Source organism: Aegilops tauschii, chromosome 6 (genome assembly GCF_002575655.3).
Source record: "Aegilops tauschii subsp. strangulata cultivar AL8/78 chromosome 6, Aet v6.0, whole genome shotgun sequence".
Classification (NCBI taxonomy): Eukaryota; Viridiplantae; Streptophyta; class Magnoliopsida; order Poales; family Poaceae; genus Aegilops; species Aegilops tauschii.
Window position 1 is genome coordinate 392,815,406 of NC_053040.3, and position 11,704 is coordinate 392,827,109.

General features: G+C 40.4%; 1 long non-coding RNA gene across 1 annotated transcript; it reads right to left on the bottom strand.

Annotated features, from left to right (window-relative positions):
• Positions 1-2,925: 2,925 nt before the first annotated feature.
• On the bottom strand, positions 2,926-4,415 carry LOC141025397 (uncharacterized). The gene is made up of 2 exons (XR_012186875.1): positions 3,730-4,415; positions 2,926-3,111 (listed from the first exon to the last, which is right to left on the bottom strand). It is a non-coding gene; the product is annotated as an uncharacterized lncRNA (long non-coding RNA).
• Positions 4,416-11,704: the final 7,289 nt, after the last annotated feature.

Consider the following 11,704-nt stretch of genomic DNA (forward strand, 5'->3'; position numbering starts at 1 on the left):
CCTTTCAAGATTGGCATTGTCCTTTCTTGAGTATATGATATTACATTATTAAACATGCCAATTGTTTAACTTGATTTAGTTGTCTATATTATGTTCTATGTGGTATTACCACAAAAAATGTATTTTTTTAGCTTGCAAAGCGACTAAGACTATTCCCAGTGTGGCAATATTGTGATTGCACCAGTGAAAAGAGAACTTATTTTTTACATTGTAAGAAACGCGTCCTTTTTTCCCGTCATTTTAGTGTGTTTGTGTTATCTTTGTTCAGGATTCTGACTATACATTTTCAATATTCTCGGGATATACCTTATTATGATGATATTCAGTGCTGCTCCTCTGGTGCCGACACCTCTTTGGACTACTGGACGTTTATAGTCAATGAGACTACTTTTTTAGTTCTTGGCTCGAGCTATCACTATGATTGAAATCTATTCACTCAACTAAGTTTGTATGGTCACCAAAAACCAACGACAGGTCTACACTTCTCAGCAGTTTGTGATTTGTATTAGAGGCAGTATGCCTAAGCCGATGGTTAGACATATGCGCATGTTGTTTTAGTTAGGAAATGTAGAAATCGTGGTCATGGTTTATGTAGATTGGACAGTCCCTTCGAACTGCACTCTTCGATCATTAGTGGACAATTTGACTATATGTTCCCTTGTAGAAAATTGACTATATCTTTCATGAGATGACTGGTTATTTTGGCCCTATAAGATTAAACTAGGCCTTGATTTGAAAGTATAGTTCAGGCAGCTGTTGCTGGTTTGTTTGTCGTACGAACTATCCTGTTTATGCACAGACATGTGGCCTTCCTCATTCCTCAAGATATTTTTCTTTGGTACCAAGATTTTCCTTCCTAGGTTGTGCAAAAATGGATCTAGCAATCCTTCCACAAGTCATCATGAGCTGGGACATAGTCGACCCGACCAATCCTGGTTCTTGCAACATTTGTTTTCTACCGACATGTCTAAACAATGCAATCTCTTCTTAGGCTGTGCAAATATGAGCGGAAAGGTGTGACTACTCTCGGGTGTAGTACACCCAAATTAGCAAAAAAATTGAAATAATGTTATAAAACAAAGTCAAAAAAATCTGAATTTTTGTGACAACAAACTTCATCTAATGTTTGAGCTTCTTGCAAAATTTCAGCCAAAAAAATCATCCGCGGAGCTCGCATAAAAAAACAAAATCAATGTTCAAACAGTGCACAAAACTTTGAACATTGATTTCGTTTTATTTGGTGTGATCTCCTCGGATGAAATTTTTGGCTGAATTTTTTGCAAGAAGCTTGAACATTTGATGAAGTATGATGTCCCAAAATTTTCGATTTTTTCGACTTTGTTTATCATGTTTTTCGATTTTTTTGCAAACTCGGGTGTACTACACCCGCTAGATGGAAGGAGGGCGACGATGACGTTTTCTTCTCCCGTTGCAACGCACGGGCATATGTCCTAGTATACACACACACACACACACACATACATCTGGGCTATTCTGTTTCGCGTAACAGGATATTATTCTGTTACCCTACTTAAATTGATGGTTTCAGGCGGTTGTACTGATGATTTTCATCTCGTCGAAGTGATCGACTTTTCGTCGGAATGGGGTGTGTAATATACCATTGGAAAGCTTTTGACATCTACATTACAAATATATAGGATTTTTTGCAAAATCATCATGGTTTAAGAGCAGTTTTGAAATAACTGTTTTCTTTTTCAAAACCAAAAACGCAAATCGTACTTTGGACTCAATTTTCAAATGGTTTGTCGAAATTGAGAAAATAAGATGGCATTGGAAAGCTGGTAAAAATCCACATCTTCTATGTATCTAATGTTTTTTCAAATTATATACAATTTAAAAATAATTTAAAAAATAGTGAAATTCTAGGTGAAAAGTATTTTCGTGGGTTTTTGTAAACGGTTTGTCTGATTGATGCAAATGATACGGCGTTGGAAAGCTATGGAAAATGCACAACTTTTTCTTATAGAAATAATTTTCGAATTCCTTAAGGTTTAAAAACGAATTCGAATACGGTCAAATTTGATTTTGAACGTGATTTTTTAAGAAGTTTGTCGAAATGGGGCAAATAATATACCGTTGGATAGCTATCGAAAATGCGAAAGTTAGTCATGTTGAACGTTTTCTCAAATTCGCAATCGTTGATGAGTAATTTTGAATACGGTGAGACACGTCGTGATGTTTTTCCGTCATAAAAAGCAGAGTACTTGTACTGAACTATGTATGTGTTCGTAATGATTTATTTTTCACAGAGTAACTTTGAAAGGTTCCAAAAAGAGAGTACTTGAACGGATGTCCGTATGGATTTGTACTGAGCGTGTTTTCATAGACTAGACTTTTACCCTGTTTTTTCGGTATGATTTTCCTCGTAACGTTTCAATGAATATCATAGTCACCGAACTTGCATGGTTTATATGTTGAACTGAATCATATTTTTTTGAAAAGAAAATTTTCATGTGTTTTATTTTTTTGAACTCAACTTTTTTTGCAATGATGTATTGGACTATGTTTGTACTCATTTATGCGTGTGTTTGTACTGATATATTTTTCATAGAGTAGTTTTGAATGGTTCCGAAAAATAGTACTTGAACAAATGCCCATATTACTGAGCGTGTTTTCACATACTAGATTTTATTGTTTGTCTTTGATATGGTTCTCCTCGGTTTACGGTATCATAGTCCTCGAACTTGCATGGTATATACTATTGAGCTGAATGATATTTTCTCATAAAGAAAAGAGAAAAAAATATCATGTGTTTCTTTTGGCAACGATGTTTTGGATTTCTCTCGTCTCAACTACTGTTTTCCATTAACACATGTTTATCATCTGATAAAAAAAGTTCTTACTAAACAAAATGTTTTGAAAATTTTCACGGACAACACATGAACTTCTGAGTTCTCCCGATCATACAATATAATACATAGAATAGATCATAATAACATTTATCACAAAAGAAAGTGTTGAGCGGTCACTGCTCCATGTATCATCTTCAACTAATGGAAGTATGTCGTGCAGTACACCATCTCATGAAGATAGTGTGTCCATTGCCTAATGCTTCACTGATCCTTTTGTAAAATCAACATCTTCATCAACCTATCACACAACATAGTAAATAGTGTGAGCACAAAATAATACAAGTGAATAGATTATTTCGAATTATATGACTAGATTATTTGAACTACCTCGGGGTTGATCATGAACTTATAGAAGTAAAAAAAGATTGTAATTTTAAATGTGTTTTCTCATCCGAATTGACGGTGTCATCATCACTGAACTTGCATAGTTTATATAGTTTCACTGACTGAATTTCTTCCCGAGAAAATTTTGTGTTTTGAACTTATATGCTAGTGACACATTTTTAGTAATGATGGAAAAGCTTGAACAATCCATAGACAGGAGAATTAAGTTTTGAAAAGAATTTTGTTATGATGTATTTAACTAAAACCACATCAACTTTTTCAGAATAGTGGTAATAATACAGTACAGGAGGAATTTAGTTGAATGTTTTTCAATTTTAATGAACTTGCAGTTCTCTCGATTCTAAACTTCAGCTAATGAACTTGCAGTACACGAGAACATACAGGCATAATGGAAATCTGCAGAACAAACATGGTGTATCCTGATACATAGTACTGATGCTTTGGGAATTTTCGAACTAAGAAAAGAAGTGCAGGCGGCTCGAGCGTCAAGAGCAGAAGAACATGGGCTCACCGAGGAAGGAGGTAGACAGATGACAACAACATCAGTTCAAGATCGAGACAGTAGCGGGAGAAGGGCCTTTTGAGGCCCGGCTTGCCGACATGCTTCAGTTCGGGCTGGAATCATCAAAGATGTCAAGATTATAAGCACTGTAAGAACAACCAAGATTGAGAGAATACACTGAGCACCATGTCTAATTCTTATGTTAGTGGTTGGTCCAATAAAATTACGAGGTCAATGCTTCCATAGAAGTAACAAGATGCAAGCTGAGTTCTTAGGTTACAAATTTGTAAATACTAGTACTGCTACCAGCATTTACAAATACTAGTGAACTTGAACTTGTGGTCTATCGAGATCTGAACTGATTGTGTTACAAGCACTAACACAAAATCTAATGAAGCTGGTATAAGTACATGTTAGAAAGATAATCAAGTTCAGGTATATTAATTGGGAGAAGTTCAAAAAGAAACTTTTAAAACATTTGTATTAAAAAGATGTGTACTACATAACATCTGGTGAGGAGGACCAGACTATTGAGAAACTAAGTACTTTTAACTTGTTCTAATCTAGAGTAGCCTGGAAAGAAACAACATATGTGCTGCATCAGTTTATGCACTAATACATCATTAGTTCATAACCAAAAGTATGGATGTCACATCCTGGCAACCTTTGCAATTGACATGGGGATGCTTCCATATGCACCTTCAATCATGCACCAAGACATTTCATTTTATGCTTTTAACCACGAATGCTTCTAAAGACACTAGGAATTGCTTCAAAACTTGTTTATACTTTTCAACATGAGGGTTCTCTCAGCTGGGCCAAGAAGTAGTGTATACATCTTATTTTTATTCTGCAAGAACGAAACACTACAATAATTAACAACTAATATATCAGTACATCCAGAACAATTTCAGTTTTCAGAACAAACTTCCATTGATGTGTTAAACTTTGAATCTGTATATAGGACATGATGGGTCTCAGGCTACTTTACAAAATAGGTTGAATTAGGGGAGAAATTACCTCTACCTCCTGATCGGATAGAGGATAACTACTTCCAATACACGAACAACAGAATTGAAGTGGTTCTTGTCACCGATCTGCAGTTGCTCCATCCTCCCTCGTGCTGCATTTAGAGAGAAAATAAATTAGTGACATAAAGGGGATTTAGAGAGGAAGAGAAACAGAGGGGGAGGGCATTATAATGAAGTGCAAGATCATTATTTACTTGCAGCTGAGAAATGGATCAATGGTTAACTATAACGAAGTGCAGACATAGTGAAAAAGCATCAAAATGTTGGTCAACTAATACTAAATTCTCTTAAAAAACCAACACTAACATGTATTGTTTGCTTAGTCTGGGATGGATTGTCAGAATTTCTAAAGGCACTTAATTATCTTTATTGCACACATAATATTTCAGGATTTCCTCAAGATTTTGCACATTTAAAGCACAATGCAACGAAAAGAACACACAAGTTGACTGAGAATCAAAATGAAAGTTGGGGTAGCATGGCTGTGAGAGGGAGGTCGAGGGCAGCAGGGCGCGTAGTGGGCCAAGGACTTGGCTATACGGGGCCGGCAGCGGTGCTAGCGCGCGAAGAACCCCAGCCACAGTTCAGAGAGTACAAACTAAATGAATAGTAGCTGATCCATCAGCGAGCATGCATCAGAAAGAAAATGTTCAAAGAAAAATGAGATGGAGTTCTCACTGTGTGGGTGCTCTATGGGTGTGTTGGGCACGCAGTGATTTCAAAAAAAAAATCCGACGCACACGCAAGATCATGGTGATGCATAGCAACGAGAGGGGAGAGTGTAGTCCACGTACCCTCGTAGATCGTAAGCGGAAGCGTTATGACAACGCGGTTGATATAGTCGTACGTCTTCACGATCCGACCGATCCTAGTACCGAAATTACGGCACCTCCGCGATCTGCACACGTTCGGCTCGGTGACGTCCCATGAACTCACAATCCAGCAGAGTGTCGGGGAAGAGCTTTGTCAGCACGACGGCGTGATGACGGTGATGATGAAGCTACCGGCGGAGGGCTTCGCCTAAGCACTACGATGATATGACCGAGGTGGATTATGGTGGAGGGGGGCACCGCACACGGCTAAGAGATCAATGATCAACTTCTGTGTCTTCATGGGGTGCCCCTGGCCACGTATATAAAGGATGGAGGGAGGAGGAGGCCGGCCCTCATAGGGTGCGCCCAAAGTGTGGAGTCCTACTAGGACTCCCTAGTCCTAGTAGGATTCCACCTCCCACATGGAATAGGAAAAGGGGAAGGGAGAAGGAGAACGAAGGAAGGGGGCGCCCCCTTTCCCTAGTCCAATTCGGACCAGTCCATGGGGAAGGGGCGCGGCCACCCTTGAGGCCTTTTTCTCCTTTCCGTATGGCCCATTAAGGCCCAATACGAATTCCCATAACTCTCCCGTACTCCGAAAAATACCCGAATCACTCGGAACCTTTCCGATGTCCGAATATAGTCGTCCAATATATCGATCTTTATGTCTCGACCATTTAGAGACTCCTCGTCATATCCCCAATCTCATCCGCGTCTCCGAACTACCTTCGGTACATCAAAACACATAAACTCATAATACCGATCATCACCGAACATTAAGCGTGCGGACCCTACGGGTTCGAGAACTATGTAGACATGACCGAGACTCATCTCCGGTCAATAACCAATAGGGGAACCTGGATGCTCATATTGGTTCCTACATATTCTACGAAGATCTTTATCGGTCAAACCGCATAACAACATACGTTGTTCCCTTTGTCATCGGTATGTTACTTTCTCGAGATTCGATCGTCGGTATCTCAATACCTAGTTCAATCTCGTTACCGGCAAGTCTCTTTACTCGTTCCGTAATGCATCATCCTGCAACTTACTCATTAGTTACATTGCTTGCAAGGCTTATAGTGATGTGCATTACCGAGAGGGCCCAGAGATACCTCTCCGACAATCGGAGTGAAAAATCATAATCTTAATCTATGCCAACTCAACAAGTACCATCGGAGACACCTGTAGAGCACCTTTATAATCACTCAGTTACGTTGTGACATTTGGTAGCACACAAAGTGTTCCTCCGGTATTCGGGAGTTGCATAATCTCATAGTCATGGGAACATGTATAAGTCATGAAGAAAGCAATAGCAATATACTAAACGATCAAGTGCTAAGCTAACGGAATGGGTCAAGTCAATCACATCATTCTCTAATGATATGATCACGTTGATCAAATGACAACTCATGTCTATGGCTAGGAAACTTAACCATCTTTGATCCAACGAGCTAGTCAAGTAGAGGCATACTAGTGACACTCTGTTTGTCTATGTATTCACACATGTACTAAGTTTCCGGTTAATACAATTCTAGCATTAATAATAAACATTTATCATGATATAAGGAAATATAAATAACAACTTTATTATTGCCTCTAGGGCATATTTCCTTCAGTCTGCCACTTGCACTAGAGTCAATAATCTAGTTCACATCGTTATGTGATTTAACACCAATAGTTCACATCGTCATGTGACCAACACCCAAAGGGTTACCTAGAGTCGATAATCTAGTTCACATCGCTATGTGATTAACACCCAAAGAGTACTAAGGTGTGATCATGTTTTGCTTGTGAGAGAGGTTTAGTCAATGGGTCTGTCACATTCAGATCCGTATGTATTTTGCAAATTTCTATGTCTAAAATGCTCTGCATGGAGCTACTTTAGCTAATTTCTCCCACTTTCAATATGTATCCGGATTGTGACTTAGAGTTATCCAGATCAGTGTCAAAGCTTGCATCGACGTAACTCTTTACGACGAACTCTTTATCACCTCCATAACCGAGAAATATTTCCTTAGTCCTCTAAGGATAATTTTGACCGCCATCCAGTGATCAACTCCTAGATCAAAATTGTACTCCCTTGCCAAACTCAGGGCAGGGTATACAAATAGGTCTGGTACACAACATGGCATACTTTATAGAACCTATGGCTGAGGCATAGGGAATGACTTTCATTCTCTCTCTATCTTCTGCCGTGGTCGGGCTTTGAGTCTTACTCAACTTCACACCTTGCAACACAGGCAAGAACTCTTTCTTTGACTGTTCCATTTTGAACTACTTCAAAAACTTGTCAAGGTATGTACTCATTGAAAAAACTTATCAAGCGTCTTGATCTATCTCTATAGATCTTGATGCTCAATATGTAAGCAGCTTCACCGAGGTATTTCTTTGAAAACCTCCTTTCAAACACTCCTTTATGCTTTCCAGAAAATTCTACATCATTTCCGATCGACAATATGTCATTCACATATACTTATCAGAAAGGCTGTAGTGCTCCCACTCACTTTCTTGTAAATACAGGCTTCACCGCAAGTCTGTATAAAACTATATGCTTTGATCAACTTATCAAAGCGTATATTCCAACTCCGAGATGCTTGCACCAGTCCATAGATGGATCGCTGGAGCTTGCACATTTTGTTAGCACCTTTAGGATCGACAAAAACTTCTGGTTGCATCATATACAACTTTTCTTTAATAAATCCATTAAGGAATGCTGTTTTGACATCCATTTGCCAGATTTCATAAAATGCGGCAGTTGCTAACATGATTCAGACAGATTTTAAGCATCGATACGAGTGAGAAAATCTCATCGCAGTCAACACCTTGAACTTGTCAAAAACTTTTTGCGACAATTCGAGCTTTGTAGATAGTAACACTACTATCAGTGTCTGTCTTCCTCTTGAAGATCCATTTATTCTCAATGGCTTGTCGATCATCGGGCAAGTCCACCAAAGTCCACACTTTGTTCTCATACATGGATCCTATCTCAGATTTCATGGCCTCAAGCCATTTATCGGAATCTGCGCTCATCATCGCTTCCTCATAGTTCGTAGGTTCGTCATGGTCGAGTAACATGACCTCCAGAACAGGATTACCGTGCCACTCTGGTGCGGACCTTACTCTGGTTGACCTATGAGGTTCGGTACTAACTTGATTTGAAGTTTTATGATCATCATCATTAGCTTCCTCACTAATTGGTGTAGGAATCACTCGAACTGATTTCTGTGATGAACTACTTTCCAATTCAGGAGCAGGTACATTTACCTCATCAAGTTATACTTTCTCCCACTCACTTCTTTCTAGAGAAACTCCTTCTCTAGAAAGGATCCATTCTTAGCAACAAAGATCTTGCCTTCGGATCTGAGATAGAAGGTGTACCCAACATTTTCTTTTGGGTATCCTATGAAGACACACTTCTCTGATTTGGGTTCGAGCTTAATAGGTTGAAACCTTTTCAAAGAAGCATTGTAGCCCCAAACTTTAAGAAATGATAGCTTAGGTGTCTTGTCAAACCACAGTTCATACGGTGTCATCTCAACGGATTTAGATGGTGCCCTATTTAACGTGAATGCAGCTATCTCTAATGCATAACCCCAAAACGATAGTGGTAAATCGGTAAGAGACATCATAGATCGCACCATATCTAATAAAGTACGGTTATGATGTTCGGACACACCATTACGCTGTGGTGTTCCAGGTGGCATGAGTTTGTGAAACAATTCCACATTGTTTTAATTGAAGGCCAAACTCGTAACTCAAACATTCGCCTCCGCGATCAGATCGTAGAAACTTTATTTTCTTGTTACGACGATTCTCCACTTCACTCTAAAATTCTTTGAACTTTTCAAATGTTTCAGACTTGTGTTTCATTAAGTAGATATACTCATATCTGCTCAAATCATCTTGTGAAGGTTAGAAAATAACGATACCCGCCGCGAGCCTTAACACTCATCGGACAACATACATCAGTATGCATTATTTCCAATAAGTTAGTTGCTCGCTCCATTGTTCCGGAGAACGGAGTCTTAGTCATCTTGCCCATGAGGCATGGTTCGCAAGCATCAAGTGATTCCAAAAGCCCATCAGCATGGAGTTTCTTCATGCGCTTTACACCAATATGACCTAAACGGCAGTGCCACAAATAAGTTGCGCTATCATTGTTAACTTTGCATCTTTTGGCTTCAATATTTATGAATATGTGTATCACTACGATCGAGATTCAATAAACCATTTATGTTGAGTGTATGACCATAGAAGGTTTTATTCATGTAAATAGAACAACAATTATTCTTTGACTTAAATGAATAACCATATTGCAATAAACATGATCCAATCATATTCATGCTCAACGCAAACACCAAATAACATTTATTTTAGGTTCAACACTAATCCCGAAGGTAAAGGGCGTGTGCGATGGTGATCTTATCAACCTTGGAATCACTTCCAACACACATCATCACCTCGCCCTTAACTAGTCTCTGTTTATTTTGCAACTCCCGTTTCGAGTTAGTACTCTTAGCAACTGAACCAGTATCAAATACCGAGGGGTTGCTATAAACACTAGTAAAGTACACATGAATAACATGTATATCAAATATACTTTTGTTCACTTTGCCATCCTTCTTATCCACCAATTATTTGGGGTAGTTCCGCTTCCAGTGACTATTCCCTTTGCAGTAGAAGCACTCAGTTTCAGGCTTAGGTCTTTAGCTTTGGGCTTCTTCACGGGAGTGAAAACTTGCTTGCCATTCTTTTTGAAGTTCCCTTTCTTTCTCTTGCCCTTTTACTTGAAACTAGTGGTCTTGTCAACCATCAACACTTGATGCTTTTTCTTGATTTCTACCTTCGCCGGTTCAGCATCGCAATGAGCTTGGGAATCGTTTCCATTATCCCTTGCATATTATAGTTCATCACGAAGTTCTAGTAACTTGGTGATAGTGACTAGAGAATTTTGTCAATCACTATCTTATCTGGAAGATTAACTCCCACTTGATTCAAGTTTGTAGTACCCAGACAATTTGAGCACATGCTCACTGGTTGAGCTATTCTCCTCCATCTTGTAGTCAAAGTACTGTCAGAGGTCTCATACCTCTCGACACGGGCATGAGTATGAAATACCAATTTCAACTCTTGGAACATCTTATATGCTTCGTGGCGTTCAAAACATTTTTGAAGTCCCGAACGGAATTTCTTCTCTTTGAACTGATGATAGAATACATGCCGAACAGACAAGAGAACAATTTCTATTTGTGTTTTTGCTTTTTTCATGAATTGACGATATTTTACAAAAAAACATGTACTAACAATTCTTCTTCAGCTTAGTGCACAATGTTCAGTATTCTTTTGTCAGGTTATTTCAAGAAAGGCAGCACAAGAAATCAGTGGCAATAATCAGAGTTCAATTTTCAATGGCAATAGGTGTAGTAAGTGAAGCTGAACCGACCTCGTCCATGGCAGGAATTTGGTTGGAGGGGGATCCAGGGCCGGGGACGGCGGGTGATGGCGTGGAGGCAGGCGGATCTGAGGCCGGTGCGACGCAGCCTCGTTGGATCCAGGCGGCGCGGCGGCCGGAGAAGCTTGTGCGGCGCCAATGACTACGGAAAATTGCGTGCAGAGGCCCGGGGTGAGACGCCGGGCAGCGTCGATGCAGGAGAGGTGGAAGAGAGGAGGGACACCTGCGCCGGGCGGATCAAGGCGGCGACGCTTCGGTGGGAGGTCGGAGAGCATCTCGTCACCGGAAGGTGGAGGGAGCGGCACGTCGGTGGGAGGTGGGGGGGCGTCTGCTGAAGGTCGGGGGCGGCGCGCCGGCTGGAGGTGGAGGGCGGCACGTCGGCGGAAGGTTTGTCGTCGACGAGAGGTGGGGGCGGCAGGTCGGTGGGAGGTGGGGGCGGCTCATCGGTGGGAGGTGGGGAGGCGGCTCGTCGGCGGGACGTGGGGTGCGGCCGGTTAGTGTGGGGGTGTGGCGTGGGGCACGCTGGGTGATGGAGAGGAGTGGGACGAACGGGCTGCAGGGGTTGGGCCGGGGCGTTTTGTGTTTTTACAGTGTACCGGTTCGGAAACTGCAGATCGGCCCTTATATGGCTAAGGAGTAACAGAATAATTTTCTATTACTAGTAACAGAATAGCCATGTCCTATAT